General features: G+C 35.8%; 1 protein-coding gene and 1 long non-coding RNA gene across 3 annotated transcripts in view; one reads left to right on the top strand and one right to left on the bottom strand.

The window, feature by feature from the left end:
• Positions 1 to 13,846, bottom strand: part of LOC310906675 — a 140,875-nt gene extending 127,029 nt beyond the window's left edge. Inside the window, exon 1 of the long non-coding RNA XR_014589464.1 lies at positions 13,496 to 13,846. This is a non-coding gene — a long non-coding RNA (uncharacterized lncRNA). The remainder of the gene's footprint in view (positions 1 to 13,495) is intronic.
• The window catches only part of NKAIN2 (sodium/potassium transporting ATPase interacting 2), a gene marked incomplete at both ends in the record, with an annotated part of 534,677 nt that overhangs the window by 197,666 nt on the left and 320,376 nt on the right, over positions 1 to 16,635 (top strand). The window lies entirely within an intron of this gene.

The raw sequence follows: 16,635 nt of genomic DNA, 5'->3' as shown, positions 1-16,635 counted from the left end.
TGAATTAAGAGTTAAATTATGCTTAGACAACATAAAAGATTACTCCCCTCTGTGCCCTGACACTTCATCACTTAATGGATAGATAGGTGGAACTTCAGAAATTAATTATTACTATTAAAAAAAAAAAATCAAGTATAAGAACTTGATTACCACTGCAAGACTTGCCCTAATATTAAGTCTGCCTCATGTGCTGCATACAAATGCCAGGTTTATGTGGTAAAGGGCAGGATGGACAGCTCTGCGACCATGAGCTTGCTAATTACCCAGCACTGAAAATAGCCTTGTCATGAGAGAACAGTCATCTCCTGTACAACTAGGAAGCAAATGATTTTGCTGCTTAGACCACAAGATGAGTACAGAAGCAGGCTGGATGCCACTGGAACAAAAGGAAAGCGACTCACAGAAGACTGTTAGGTACAAAAGATGCTTTTTCATCCTGTATTGAGAATTTGGGCACTATAAAATTACTAGACCTATAGTTTTTTTACTAGTAGCCCTAAACTGAATGGACAATGAAAAAGTGAAGCAGGAAAAATGAGAGATTACCCAGACAGTGCTGCCAAGGTTCATTAGCTTTATTCTATGTAATCAATTCTCTGCTATTCTTCCAGCACCTTATTTAATGCATCCAACACTTGCAATAACTTTTGTTTCTGCCTTCTCTTAAAATGCATGTATTTATACGCAACAGTGAAAATAAGTTAGGGAATTGCTAGAAAATTAGGGATTTGTGATCGGTTGTGACACTTCGTTCTTGTTTTATTTGATGAGAACATCCTTAACTGAAAATCAGACATATCTAATACAATTCTTTCAGACAGCCCCATTTTCTTTTCTGCTTCTAACAACACATTTGTGTGTGAACACCTGTTTGTAATAAATAATTGAAGCTGCTGTACTTATGCTTTTCAGAAGTGTCACACTAAGATAATTGATATTGGAAGTGTACTGTGAAGCAACCCTTAGATTTTAAAAAAACAGTTATTATAATGAAATAAAATTACAATTATAATTTTAATAAAAATCATAGAAGTTAAAGGAAATTAGCTATCTGTTGTTGGTGGCATTAATTTGGGAGTGCTGTAGTTGTCTGTATTATGAGTCTCAGTATATACAACTCTATTTCTCAGTTTCTATCTCAACCAGCTGATAAGGCTTAATAATAGAAAATTAAATAATGCAATACATTTCTACTTGTGGAAGATATAAATAATTATGCTGTTTTGAACATTAGAAAGTATTAGAAATTACAATAATTTAACCCCATGAGGATGCAGATTGTAATGATAATTTCTAGAAAAACTGTTGTTTTTATGTAAAGAGTATGGATCCCCCAAGCAATGAAATAAATAAGCTTTATTGCTTTCAGTTTTTTTCATGACAGTAGTAACAAGTCCTTTTTTTTTAGAATTATAATTCAGTTATTGACAGTGTAATGCTGTGCCATCCAGTCAGAAACTCATAGTTCCTAACAGAACAAATATACCAGAGGAAGCTCTGCTCGTGTTAGGGAGATCTCCACTGACACTGGGATGTATTGTCAGGCAGCTCCTTCCAGCCTAGTGGGTTTGATTCAGGTAAATTTGTGCACAGTTTTCAACGAACACTTAAAAAGAGCCTTTGATAAATGTGTAATATCTTAATCTTAATAGAGAAAGGATAAATGTGCTTAGGTCTAGGATGATATTTATTTTTATTTGTGTAACAGTATGGGGAAAATTTTTGGCAGCAGGAAAATTACTCACTAACTATGCCTACAGTGTAAAGTAGCATATGCTCTTCCTATGAACTCTCTCTCTTTGCTGTCACAATTAAATATCACAATCTTTTATCTTTTACAATGGATTTCAATGTTTTTTGTATCATATTTACTCCTGAGTTATTCCTATTTTACCCTGCCCTGGCTTTGTACAGCTGGTATTAAGAGTTAGTAAAAATGTGTGTCCACAGCTAAAAGATCTGTGTAATGTGTCCTTCCTGTAATTTGACTTCCAGCCAAGGTGGGATCACCATGAGTATCAGCCACAGACAGAAAATTTGGGTTCATCAGCCATAAAGGAGCCATGACGTAGTTTACAGTTCCAACAATTAAGGGACCAGAAGAGGGAATCAGTTTCAGAACATACATCTGAATCTTGCTTAGAGATACAGCCTTGGAGAATTTTTGGCCTGTTGCTGTTATTACATTTGTTACCTTTTAAAATATTTCTCTGCTCTAAACAAAAATGATAGAATGGCCATAGACGTTAACGTTAATCAGTTATTAAAATTCTCCAGTAATTTACAGTAGAAGCACAATGACTCCATTATTATCTTTGAGTAAAGTTTTTAATTGTTGTGGGAATTCTAGCTAGCTAAGCTGTAAAATGGTAAGCACAGAAGTGTTGCAGGTGCAGGTTGCATGTCATATAAATATTGTTTAACTCCTGAGAAACAGCCAAGAGAAGAAGGAAGAAAATAAACCACATAAGAACCTTATGAGTTTAATGATAAAAATGTTCCTACTCCTGAAGACATGCATTTCAGGCAATAGGAATAGGCAGCCCAATGTTTTTTGAGTCAGATGCCTATCTCAAGTATAGAGAGCCAGCAGTCAGTGTTTGGTTCATGTCTCCTTGAGCTTTATTTGGAAGACCCTTCTATAATGAATGTGCACCCAATGGGGTGTGGTACTACCTTTACTTTGTCTGGCTCTTGACTTCTCCATATCTGACTACCCACAGTCTGGCTTCAAGAAGGAGAGTGAAAAACACATTCACCCTAAGCTGGAAAGTGGAGTATATTGGTGTTGACGTAGATGAATCTGAGGTACTTAAACAGCAATTTAGATAGGCGGATCTGGCTTGCTAAATGAGCATGGGATGATGACTTCTCTCCTACACCTGAAAATGCATCTACCTGAATGGCACTGCAGCAGGTAGGTGCTGCCCACACTCTCTCCCATCTTTGTCAGTGATAAGGAGTTCTTTAGTCTTGAGCAGATGGTCTAACACCTTGATGAATTGCTGAATTAATACTTACTTTAATATTTAATTGCTTTTTTAACATCAGCAATGTTTTATATTGTGTCCCATATTAGAAACAAAATAAACATATTGGCACATTAAGGTTAGATTAGTAGAAAAGGATTTGTTTGTAGAAATTTATCAGGAATTTATAGTAGCTGTAAGTAATGATAAACAGGGTTAATGATAGGACTCTGAAAAAAATCTTGACATGAAGGAAACCAGAAAACACAATAGTTAGAGGAAATTTAATACATGGATAGATTTTGCATCTCTTTTTTTTTTTTTTTTTTTAGCTATTTGTATGTGAAACAATCTGCGTGTAATGGAAGCGACATAGAAAATATTGTAAATTTCACATATAATTTATGGTCTGTTCCTCCATTTTAATGCATTCTAGATAAATATTCCACTTTTTTTTTATTTTCTTAGACAATTGCCAGGATAACATAATAAGGAATCAAACATGTGACTCCATGTGTGCCAGACATTGGTAGCTAAAACCTGCCCAGTTTCTTTGACATTCTTAAATTTGCAGCAAATAATATTAGCATTAGACTTTTATCATTTTTTTCTGAAAAAGACCAGCAAATATCAGTTTTGGCCTAGGCATTAATATTTATTATTGCTATAATTGTTTCTAGAAATCTGAGAATTTTGTCTCCTCAGTGTATGTCTGATGGTTACAACTGAAAAGAATCTGGGTGAACTGACAACTCAGTGAGTGCACTTGGGTATTGTAATGAAGCTTCACACCTGTTAAAAGAGATTGCTTGCAAATCCATTTGTTGTACTATTCCCTGTGATTATCTTGAAAAGATAAACACATGAACAACCTTCCCTTTAAATTAATTGGGATTTTTTGTTTGTAAATTGTACTAAATTCCTTTCCTTTGAGCCTGTATGAAAGTTCCAGAAGATAAGAAACATATACAGAAAAATCCCTTGTAATATACAGGATAAATTGATTAGTGAAAAGCTGTGAGTAAAGGTGCTTAATAATTATGGTGAAAGTTATCATAGAAGAATTATAGATTGGTGCAAAATTGAACAGAGGCACTTGACAGAGATGAGCACTACTGTGTGAGAAAAAGTCATTCTGTTGGATTCTTTCTCATAGGTTAGTCTGGTAGCTACAGGAAATATTTTTCATATTTGTCAAGCTAAAATTCTGTGGAGTTTATTTTTAGAGTGTTCATGGTTTATTTAGAATGAAGACCTATAATTTCCAGCAGCTGTCATTCTTAGTATAAAGATGTCCATGCTTTTGCCCAAGTGGCAGTTTCATTAACAAATGCTCTGTTAATTTGAATATCAGCATAAATACACTATAAATCATCTTTTGCTGTAGTCTAGATAACAATTTTAAAAGAGTGTTGCTATCTTGGGTGGAGAAGAAAATGCTTTAAGAATGGTCTGTTGGGACCTGTAACCATGGTAACTAGAGATCCAACTTGCTATAATTTGTTGTAATTTAAAAGATCTAACACTGATTTACTTTTTACTTCACAAAACGTAATAGATTCTCCAATAAAGAATCTGTACAAAAAAGTATTGTGCTTCTGTGTATTGTTGAAATTCACTAAAAACATATTTTGGGAAAATAATCTGCAATTTAAGTCTTTGTTTTCAGTTTTAAGTTAAAAGATTGCAACCAGCTATGAAGTTAAGTTACAGCATATAGGTATTTGTCCTTCTTTATGATTATCTATGAAATATTTGTGTAGAGCAATTTTAGTAATGCTCTAATGACAGTTTTGAGTATGTGTGCTTGCATGTTCTCCTTCCACCGTTTACAGTGCTGTATTCTGCCATGTTGTTGCTGTATTTCCACTTTGGGTGTTGTTTTGCACCAGTACCTGAAACCCAGAGCTAGAAGTCCAAGACAGCTAGAAAGGGTAAAAACTAAATCTAACACTCATCCACCCCTACCTCCCTAAGCACTGTTCAAGGAGCTAAATAGTCACGAGGGATTCCTGCAAATTGAGTCTCTTTTGGAAGCAGGGAAAGAAAGGAAACAGAAATGTTAAGTCAATGCTTCCTGGGCTGGAAGAATGAGTTACTCCCTTTAATTACATTTTAGGTTTGGGGGTCTTTGAAGTCAAGGATTAACAACCTTCCTACTTTGAGATTAAAATAAAATAGCTAATTAGCCCCTAAGAGAGAAAATAAGTCCCATGAAGTTGAGCTTTTGGCTTTGTTTTATATTTCTATGACCTCAGAGGATTATCAAGGTTTTGTTTTGGAAGTAAAGGCCCATTTTGTGGGAAACTGTAACTCAAGGGGATTCCTGAATGAGCTGATTAGGACCTGTGGTGTCTTTGTACAGTGATTCTACAAGTGCTGTTTCTAAGAATTTAGGCCCAGATAGCGAAAGAAAATAACTTCTGTCAAATGCTTTAGCTCTCAGTGCTTTCTGAATAAAACATATATATTCTATATACCTTTCAGCTATAGTAAGTGCCTCGTTCAATTCAAGAAATTTTAAAATTTTGCTCATAATTTCAAGCAAGGATGACATTTTCTGATAAATATTGAGGGAAGGACATATTACAGTCTCTTCTTATGCTATTCCTTTCTTTGTCATTCTTTGTAAGATCTTTCTTCTACATCAGTTGTGAAACAATAGCCTTTTTAGATATCTAAAGTTCACAGGTGGGTTTAAACAGCATGTACACATTCAACAATTTGAATATTCGCAAATTTAGCAGAAAAAGCTTTTAAATATGCTGAGTTAAAAAAGAGTGAACCTCATATCACTATTTGTCATGTCTGCCAGTAATTGATGGCAGTTTCAGAAGCCTCCATTAACTTAGAATATCACAAATGAAATGGAGTTTGCAGTATCAATCAAAATTTGAATATAGAAATAGATTAAATAGTTTCTATGTTGAAGCCTATCCATTTGAAGAATCACCCAAAAGGCAAGCTGTCTTTTTATAGAATTTATGTGCTTTGAAGCATCTTTCTTTCTATCGAGAGTGAATATATGATATAAACTCATGAAGATCAGTTTCTATAAAATGCATCTAGATTTTATGAAAGAGTCATAATAGAAGAAAACAAAGTGATGCAATTAGTGCAAATCAATCAGCCTGAAGCAAGAAAAGCTAAGAATATCTTCTACCCATATTTCTACTCTTCAAAATTTAGCACTTTCTCCAACACAGTTTCATTTGGGATCTCCTTACAAATGATCTTTGAAGTCTAGCTTAATCTCATATATGACACTTTGTCAATAAATATCTTGAAAATCAGTATATTTGTGAGAGAAAATGCCAGCAGGCTTTCTCCTGCAGGTGCATAACTACCATTCTACTAAATATTAGCTCTTCTTGGAGTTCCACTTAGAGTTTCTGTTTTATTATATTATTTCTGGAGGAAAGGCTTTCTTCTGTGGGAATTATAATATTGAAACAGCTCAAAATATTGAATTGGTTTAAAAATAACATTCCCTTAATAAAGAGAGACCTGAGTCAAAGGGTAGTATATCATTATGTAATTAAAAGGTACATAAAATATTCATATGCTCAAGACATAAGGCTTCAGAAGTTCAAATTTAACTTTTGAATCTCTGATTTCTGATGAAGGAAAATTAATTTTACATTAATGTAGTCTCTTACTTGAACCTTAAAAAGGAAGAAAAATAATCTCCATTTTATTTCTTCCGATAATAGCTGGAGTTCCAGGTTTGGGGTGTTTTGGGGGCTTTTTGGAGGTAGTTTTGGGGATTTGCTTGTTTGTTTATTTTATTTTAACCAACTTATTCTATTTTATGCTGTTCTTATTTCCTCTCTAGCTAAATTGTTCCACACTTAAGTCAAATCACCCTTCTTTTCTCTGTTATGATACAGCCTCTGTCATATATAAGTTTTCTCTGGGAGAAAGTTTTTATATTACTGAGTGTGAATGGTGGGTCTGGCTTCATACAGACACATGATTTGAAACAACAACAACCATAAGTTTCATAAACTGCTAAAAATAGTGATTTTTCTACCACTAGAGAAAGAAATCTAGTCATATCTAGAATTTGACTAGGTCCTGACCGTATTGCATCTGAAACAAAATACAATTGGAGAATACAAGGTTTTACCATAATTAGTTTCATGAATGATTATCAATTTAATGTTCTGTCAAGCAATTATCACTTTCTATGAACGTCTGCATGAGTGTAATCTGTTTGAAAAGCTAATTGTATTTCCACAGGGGGCTGTCTTCGCTCCTGTGTATTTAAACCAAACCACCATCCTCTGTCCCATCCTGATTCCCTCCCTTCTTTTTTTCCCCTCTCTCCATTTCTCCCTCCCAATTCTGAGTTGCCAACACCCACACAAAATCTAGGATATGTTATCATGGGGTAATTATCAGAAATAATTCAGGTGAAATAAATAAGGATAGTATGAAAGGAAGGTTTTATGGCAACACTATTTTTTGTAGCTGTGGACAATGCATATAGGAAAGCAAAGGCCAGACAGCATGGAGCATGTGAACTTGACAGGAGGACTGGCATCAGGAGAAATGTAGATTCCAGAGGGCACAGGAAGAAGGCATGAAGCCAAAGGTCAAAAGAAAGCAAAGCTAAAAAACAATCAGCAACAGCAGGAGTGATTTGATGTTCATCAAATCTACAGACGCCTCTACACTGGGGAAATAGTTGAAATGATGGAGGAAAGGTCTGCCATACAGGAGGACCTCAGCAAATTAGAGGATTGAATTCTTCTCCAAATCTCACCAAAACTCGACAAAACCAGATGTAAATATTCCCTTCTGAGACAGAATAACCCATGCAGCAGCATTGTCTGGGGACTGAGTGGATAGGAGCAGCTCTGAAGAAAAGGACCTGGGGTTCTGGTGGACCAAACTGAGCATGTCTTAGCAGTATAACTTTGTGGTAATGAAAACTAACACAATATTAGCAGCCCCATCCAATAACAAAAACAAAGTTTGTATTGCCAAGAGTGGAACCCACCAGTTAAGGAATATGATTATTCTTTCAGCAAAGGACTGATAGAATGACATCTTGAATACCGATTCTATGTTTTGAGACTTTCAGTAGTGTAGAAACACTGACAAACTTGAGAGAGTCCAAAGAAGGATCACTAAAGCTGTCAGGTAACTGCAGCACAGGACACACAGAAAAAGCTGAAGGAATTGTGCCAGTTTAGCCTGAAGAGGAGAAAAGATGGGAAGGAGGAATATAACTCCACTCTTCTATTCCCAAATGCATATTGCAGACAGAAACAGACTCTTTATCGCTGCAGAAGGAGAACAGTTGCAGATTGCATTAATGGAAATGATGGTGACTTATGAGAAATATGGGTCTTACTGAAAATGATTTAAAAGTGGAGAAAATGTTCAGAGAAGCTGCAGAAAAAGTTTTTTGGGTTTTTTTGTTTCCTTTTGTCAATTGTGATTGCAAGCTGTAACTCCATACATTAAAAAAATCCCTATCTCTGTCAGGTTACGTGCTAAGACTTTAGTCTGTGTGCCTTTGCACATGCTAAAAAGAAGTAAATGAAAAGCCTGTTTTGTTTTAGAAAGCTACTTTAGAAAAGCTGAAACTATTCTACATTTCTGTGATAGTGTATTTTAGTACCTTTTGCCTGAAGTATGTAGTTAGTGAAATTATACTTTGCCAAGGGCACAATGGCTATGCATAATAAATCCTGATACTTGGCTGCAGTTGGCAATCTGATATTCCAATGCTGCACTGTGTTTCAGAGAGGTATATTATGGGCATCTCAATTTTTTTGACCTAGAAGAAATTTTCTTTAAAAAGTAATAATTTACATCTCTACTCTATAACATACCACACAAAAATATTTATAGAAATGATCTTCCAGCAGGTAAGTAATGACTGTGCGTCGGATTCTCAGGTTGCAGTAAGATACACACATCACTGACTCTGGGAGCCAGGCAAGCTATATGAGTGAGTTTGCTTATACTGTGGACCATCTACAGTAAAATTATGCCTTTTATTAAAGCAAAGTATTTCAGAATTTTGTTTAATTTTTTTTTTTAAGATGTGCTAAATTGCTGCTCACTGAGTACTGTGCAAGTACTTCTGATTTACTCACATTCTCAGTAGGTACCATATTTGCTCTCTACTGAACCAAGCCATTACCTCCTTGGAGCAGGAGGTCATACATAGAGTCACAGAAATTTTGTGGTTAGAAGAGACATGAAATATCACCTAGTTTCAACCACCTTGCCATGGGCAGGGACACCTTTCATTAGACCAGGTTTGCTTATATCCATTCAGCCCAGCCTTGAACATCTGCAGGGATGGGACATCCACAATTTCTCTGGGCAATCTCACCACCCTCACAGTGAAAAAATTTCTTCTTAATATCTAAGATTTTCCCTGGTCTTTGGTAGTCTGTTTTCCTAGAGTGGTCCATTTGAATGGGAGCTACTGAAGTTTTATTATTCCTTGTCTAGGACACCCATGGCATTGCCTTGATATCATATACTCTAAGCCGTTTAATGATGCAGCAACTTCATACCCTCAATTAGAATTCTACTTGAATAAAGAGAGATTCTCTGAATTGTTATATCCTCAAATCACATCTCCTGTGTTACGTAAATGAAGTGTAAAAATGGCTTAAAACTCCTGCAAAATGCACTGCTGTACAAAGAACTGCTCATAAAATTACCAGATAAAATGAATGGATTAAGAATATTCATGCTGTTATTTTCAGTGGATTAAATATCCATGCTTTTTATTTCAAGTTAATCAGTCCTTTGTACTGCAGGACAGAAAAAAAAAAAATAAATCCCAACCCTGTCCAGTAAGTCTCAGCAGTAAGAATCATTATAAAAACCTTCATTGCCATAAAGGAATTGCTGAACTTTTTGAGATCCCAAATTGCACTTCCTAAGTATGTACTATGCCAGTTCTTTTTAAACTGAACATAAAGGTTTATTAAATGATGTATTCAAAAAGTTGAGTTGAAAAAGTTTCACAAATGTTCTAAGCCATGTTATTCATTCTGTCTAAATTGTAGCATGCACTCAGTATAATACACCTTAAAACACTCCTACACATGATACTAATCTTTGCTGAAGGTGTCTGGATGACATAATGTGGGTTTTTTTCAAATTCCATGTCTTAATAAAGAGATCTTGCCACTGACTTACTGAATGCACAAAAATCCCATTCTAGTCTGTGATTTATCCTAGACCAGTTAAGCAAGTAAGGCATAGTTTTCATAAAGATAGAATGCACACAGATGTGAACCCGTAGTAGAAACCCTTGTGTGACGTGAACTTGAACACTCTAAATGAAGTGCCTTTCGTAACTCTTATATTTTATACAATTATAAATTTTCAATTGTAATCCGTATTGACAAACTGTAGGCAGTCTTGAAAAAATGATACCTTCTAGTTCTTCCTAGCAGGAGGAAGGATAACACTGATGGTGCCCTTTTTAAGAAAGCATAGTAAACGTCAATGATTTTCTCTAATAAAGGCTCACCAATGTGCCACATCAATAGCAAAACATAAGAATTATAAATAGATGATGAATAGATGATTCTAAACAAGTATCATGTGTCTAATACCAGTGGTATTCAACTTTGCCAGAATTTTACAGGGTACTGCTTATTTTATAAGAATAGTTTTTTAAAAAAAGGATGAGGTCTGTTATGAATTTTAAGCCATTTTTATGGCAGCTAATGTATTATTGAATTACTACTGGAGTTGCCATCACATTTGCCTCACCAATGTGCCACATTTCCCTTCTCCCCCCATTCTTCTAGAAATAGTTTCCCTTGTCAAACATCTTGATGCTAAATCCCGGTTTGGAGACACAAACATGTCATGTTTCTGCTGTCAATCTGTAGCTTAAGCCACAACAGGAAAAAGAGCAGGAAATTCTAGAGCTGTTTCTCCTCATCATGCATAAGTAGTTATTTCAAATTACCTTGAGCAAAGTTTTGAGAAAATTCAGCCATCCCAAAACTCTCATTCAGCTATTACTAGCTATTTTTCCCAGGTGAGTATTTCCTGCTTGTTCCCTGAAGTGAAATACTGCTTGTTAAAATGGCCAGGTTCCATAATTGGTTGGGTAGACCTAAACTAACTTTTCTCTTTTTTCAGTTTCTAGTATATTTATTTTATTTAGAATATTTTCTTAGCTTGAAAAATAACCTAGGCTGCAAAAATAATTTTTAAAAAGTCTATGAATCTGAACTATTTTATGAATAATCCAAATAAAGCTGTATACAGGTCAGTAATTTAAAATCTATTTCTCATTGCATGTTTCTGTCAGTCAAAGTAAGGGCTACTGTAATTTCAAAATAATGGCATAACTCCTAGCAAGCTAAGAAATAATACCAAGTAGTCTAATAGAAACCCATACAAACTTCATACATTTGCTGTGTGAGGCAGTGCGTGAGACTACTGGATTGAGGTCACATTCAGCAGAGTTGAGAATTCTCTAAATTCTCGGTCCAGACTGGAAATTAGTTTCCTCATGCAACACAACAAGCTAGTACTAATATGAGGCAATGGTGATCAGACTTTTAACCCCAGACTACACTCAACAAACCTCTTCATGGAAGTGTAAACAGCTTCCAGGATAGATAGGAAGAGAGTGCATTCTTCTGGCTTACAGATCAGTGTGCTTCCCCTAGGCTACAAGGAACTTATTTCTTGGAAACATGTACCTGAAGGATCCTAATTTAGTCCTGAGTAGTCAGACAATAGGCAGTGGGATTTGACTGAAGACCTGATACTTCAAATTGTAAAAGCCTTGATGTATGTTTTCCTTGTAATCTTTAAGTGCTTATGCTACATTAAGCACAATTAAGCTCTCGAGATTTTTGTGTTCATCTGTGTTTGATGTAGTATTCTGCTAAACATTTCCATTTTGGATAGGAAATAAAGATCATTTTTTTCCCATTTTATTTTATACAAAGTATTTTTTTCGCTATTCTTTTTTCTTTTGCACATCTCAAAGGATACAAGTATAGCTAATTTTACAGGGTGGATTTTTATCTACTTAATTTTAACTTGTCTTTTTGAGTTTGTGATATATCAGTACAACTGTTGTTAAAGCCATGACAGAAAGGATCCATTACATTACCAAATCTGTGGAAGGTCACAACTGCCCTAGAATTCTTTATCACCCTATCACAAGTCATAGCATCAACCTCACTGAAAGGTGTTAAGTCAAAAAGTCAGTCTTGTTTTTCCTGATTTTAGCAGCTATATCTGGATGTGGGATAATTCTTGCCCCTACATCTTGCTGCTTTCCAGAAGTTTGCTTGCTTTTATATCTGACAGCATAACATAGGTTGCTGCTCTCTAACCCATTTCTATTAAGAAGAGACAGCATTAACACTAGGGCCACTCTGAACTGGGCCATTCTGGCCAATTTAGAAACAACAATTTCTAGACTTAGATCCACAAATCCATGCTGTGCTGTGTTTGTGACAAAGGGCATTTGGGCCCGTATCCCTTTTTAACCCAGTTCAGTTCTAGGCAGCATGTAACATCCAGCACAGCTTGATGATCACAGTGTTTCTTTGCATGTGTGCTGGTTTTGGCTGGGGTAGAATTAATTTTCACAGTGGCTGGTATGGGGCTGTGTTTTGGATTTGTGCTGGACACAGGGTTGATAATATGGAGATGTTTTTGTTATTGCTGAGCAGGGCTTGCAACAGAGCCACAGTCTTTTCTGCTTCTCATACTGCCATGGCTGGCAAGGAAAGTTGGAGGTTTACCAGCATCTGGGAGGAGACACAGCCAGGACAGTGACCCTGACTGACCAAAGGGATATTCCAGACCATGTGACATCATACTCAGTATATTAAGTGTGGAGGAAAAGGAGGAAGGGGGGAATGTTTGGAGTGATGGCATTTGTCTTCCAAGCAATCCTTACAGGTGACGAGGCCCTGCTCTCCTGGAGTTGGATGAACCACTACCTGCCCATGGGAAACAGGGAATCAAATCCTTGTTTTGCTATGGTTGTGTGTGCCTCTTTTGCTTTCTCTATTAAACTGCCTTTGTCTCAATGCACTTTTTATTTCTTTTACCCTTCTGATTCTATTCCCAGTCTTGCTGGTGGGGGAGTGAACGAGTGGCTCTGTGGGGTTTGGTTGCTGGCTGGGGTTAAACCATGGCAGCCTGTGTGCTGAAAAGGTGACCTTGTACTTATGGTGTGTATTGCAATATGCCAAGCAATGCTTAATTGTATTGCTTTTGCATCAGTTCTTCAGTCACTTGGTAGATCTGATGGTTCTTTACCAAAATACCCAAACATCTCTGTATTTGAGAACAGGAGCTTTAGGACATCATCTAAAAGCCATTAGGTCATGGAAGGATCCTGTTTAATTCAAGCTTGAATAGGTCTCTAATAGGACATGTCATTTTAGTGCCATGGTGTTGATGAGGCAGGAAAAGAAGCTGAGCTGTTGCAGATTAGTCGGGGCAGCTTATGGCCTTTATGCCTCAAAGCATGTGTGCAGTTGCCAAATCAACAGGACAGCTCTCTTTTTTTTTTTTTTTTTTTTTTTTTTTTTTGTTTTTGTTTTTGTTTTTGTTTTTGTTTTTTGTTTTGTTTTGTTTTTTTGTTTTTTTTTTTTTTTTCTTTGCTAATGGTCAAGCTGCCAGAAACAAATAGTGACATAAGTTGAGAATGAGAAAGTTGTTACCACATATAGTTTGAGGAATGAGCTGATATCCATCTTTAAAAAAAATACATTCAAAGCTTAGCTAGTGTTTGTAGTGTTTGCAATAAATCTTTCCTTCTTAGTGCTAAGTACCTGAGTGACTGTTTACTCTAATAAACGTCGGACGAATAGCAGTGCAAGTAACCTCAAGCAGATACCATCTAAACTGCATCTGTACTAGTCAAAAAGTGGCAATACTTTCTTCCTGACCTGAGACCTTTCCATACTGCTTATAACTGAATGGGCAATTTATTTAAATTATTTAGTAAAAACGACTTCCCAGAAGATAAAGAAATTCCTTGAAATGTATTGTCTTGAATATAGTCACTGTGTTTTAGTATTCTTTTGTGTGCCATCCAGCAGAATTAATGCCTTGCATTCACCCATATTTCCCATGCTTTGCTGTTTAAGATGGCTCATGTGGCAGGAAGTGATCAACCCATGTGCTTCTTCCCCTCCGCTGAACTCAGCAAATGCTCTGTGCTGAGCTCCAGCAGATGGATGTATTATCTTCTGATGACACATGCTTCTCTTATGGACCGTTTTATTACTTGTGCTTGTTCGGTTTGTACTTTAATAGATACACTAATAAAGAGATTATCCATATTATCCATGCAGTTCAGCTGTTCACTTCAAAACAGTGAAAGGTGTACTGAAAAATAAATAACAGAAAAGAAGATGAGGACAAATGCCTTGATTTCAGTGAGACCATGAGACATTTAGTCCTGCTGATGTATACCCTTTGTCTATAGTAACCCCAAATAAAGAATGGTAGGTATTCTTTTTAAAATAAAGAACATTGTTTTATATTCTATTTGAATAAGGTTCCTTGGTATGATTTACAGTCCCAAGCTGTAGTCAAATCCCTTTTCTGAGTATACTGAGTTCCATTCTGACTGTCCTTTTCTGAGGAGTCTCTCAGATGGGGATTAAGCTCACCATGACACAAAGATCTTAATAATTAATAAAAGCAAGTAAGTATTACTTTAAAAATACTGTGTATAAGACCTAGTCAGGATGGGATTTAAACTGTAGTTGGTGTGCTTGCTTCTGTGGTCAAATGTGTTTCCTTGCACTTTGCAAGGAAAGGATCACAATGCTAAGGAAATTTGTATAATAGATCTAAAACAAAGATATTTAGAAGATAGTAGAAGCTAATAAAGAAGAGAACAGGAATATAAGAGAAAAGCATGCAGGCATGAACTTTAGAGAATCTTATCTCAGATACGCCAAGCAAACAAAGTCATTCAACTTTGCATTTATTTTTTTCACTCAAAATATTTTGAAGTATTTAAAGCAATCTTCCCCTGTTTGAAAACAGAGGAAACCCAATATGAATAAGTTCCTGAACAATCCAAACACAAAATTTGAATCCAAATCACATCCATTTGAAATAACGTCTTTGAGAACTCAGCAGAAAAAGGATTAGACATCTCTTAATTAAAGGAAACTTTGGATGAAATTATGTTTTGACTCTGGCTTTTGTGGTAGTGAGGCTGTGAGCCAGGATGGAGGTTTGGGAGCTTAGTAGTTCTGACAGCTCTCTAGTAGCTACTGTAAGCTCTGATTCATTCTGCTTTGCTAGTAGGGATGTACTTTCATCACTTGATGTTAAGGAAGTAGTCCTATAATTGGCAGCATCAATTGTCTGGGGACTGAGAGGGAGGAATTTTAAATACATCTCTTCAGGCTAAAAGAATATGTTTATTCAGTTAAACAGAGATACACTTACAGGTGCCTTTATTCTAATGTTGTGGAAGATTTGCCTCTTTTTTTTTTTTTTTTTTTTTTTTTTTTTTTAATGTGCTTATTTTTAAGATTCAAAATGTCCAAGCTCTGAGCTAAAAGTTTACAGCCTTGTTTGCCATCAGATATTCTGCTTCTATGGAGTGTGGGAATTTACAAGGCTGAGACTTACAAGTATGTCTCTTGATTTCAAAAAAGGCAATAATTTTGTTCATGTTTTAACACCTAGAGTCATGCAGTCTGGTGTCTTAAAGTCAGGGAGTGGAAGGACACACAGAGAAAAAAGCCTTTGGGTTTTTCAGAAAAGCCCCCTGAATGTTGCATAGTTGAGAGAAACAGCATTTATTGTAAAGCAGCTTCTTGGGTGCTCCTCACCGTGCTGTGTGGCTGCAGCAGCAATAGGAGAGAGGACCTGGCATCCTCTCCCTTCCTCCCAACTGTCAAAATCCTCCTACATCCTGATGTTTACACCAGAATTCTCTACTGTATACTCACCCATCATTCGGCCTCTGCAGCATATGTCCTTTTGTGAATTATGGAGTTTTCTTGGCTTACAAGGCCTTTTCATGTCTGAAGCAGAAGTTCCAGCTTTTCTACCTTTCTAGAACAATTTTGACATCTGTAAAATCCTGTTGACTGCAAGAATACAAAATATAATCTGACACAAATCAGTGAGAATCCTTTTGTGTACAGAGAAAGAAAAAATAGGCTGGTTTAAATATCAAAATTTTTGCTAAAATGGTGTAAAGGGACAGTTTGAAGAAAAAAAAAGGTTTTAATAATATAAGCAAAAAGCTTTCTGTATTTCAGATGACAATATGACTGTGTAGTTGCGGAATTCAAGAGCCAAGTAATTTAGTCAGAAATGTAGTAACTGATCCTTGAATTTCTTCTTTTTTTTATACTCTGAAGAAAAATAAAGAAATGAGGACATACGAAGAAAAAGGTTTTCAAATCAAGATGGCTACACATTTTATTGTTAGAGTATTTTTGCTCATGCTTTGAATGAATTTGGTTCTGTATTTCTTCTAAATTTAGAATTATATCTAGAAAAATTTATACGAAGCAACCACATATATCAGCTATGAAAAAGATTAGACATTATTAGAAGACTGTTCATAGATAGATGGTTCTTAAGTCCTTCTTTTTGACAGGTTAAAAACCTAGGGTGCCTTTTTCTTCTTTTCCCAAAATCTTCTACTGATTTT

The sequence above is a fragment of the Zosterops lateralis genome, assembly GCF_965231275.1.
Source record: "Zosterops lateralis genome assembly, chromosome: 3".
Classification (NCBI taxonomy): Eukaryota; Metazoa; Chordata; class Aves; order Passeriformes; family Zosteropidae; genus Zosterops; species Zosterops lateralis.
The sequence above is the reverse complement of the archived record's forward strand: the minus strand, read 5'-3'. Positions and strand labels throughout refer to the sequence as shown.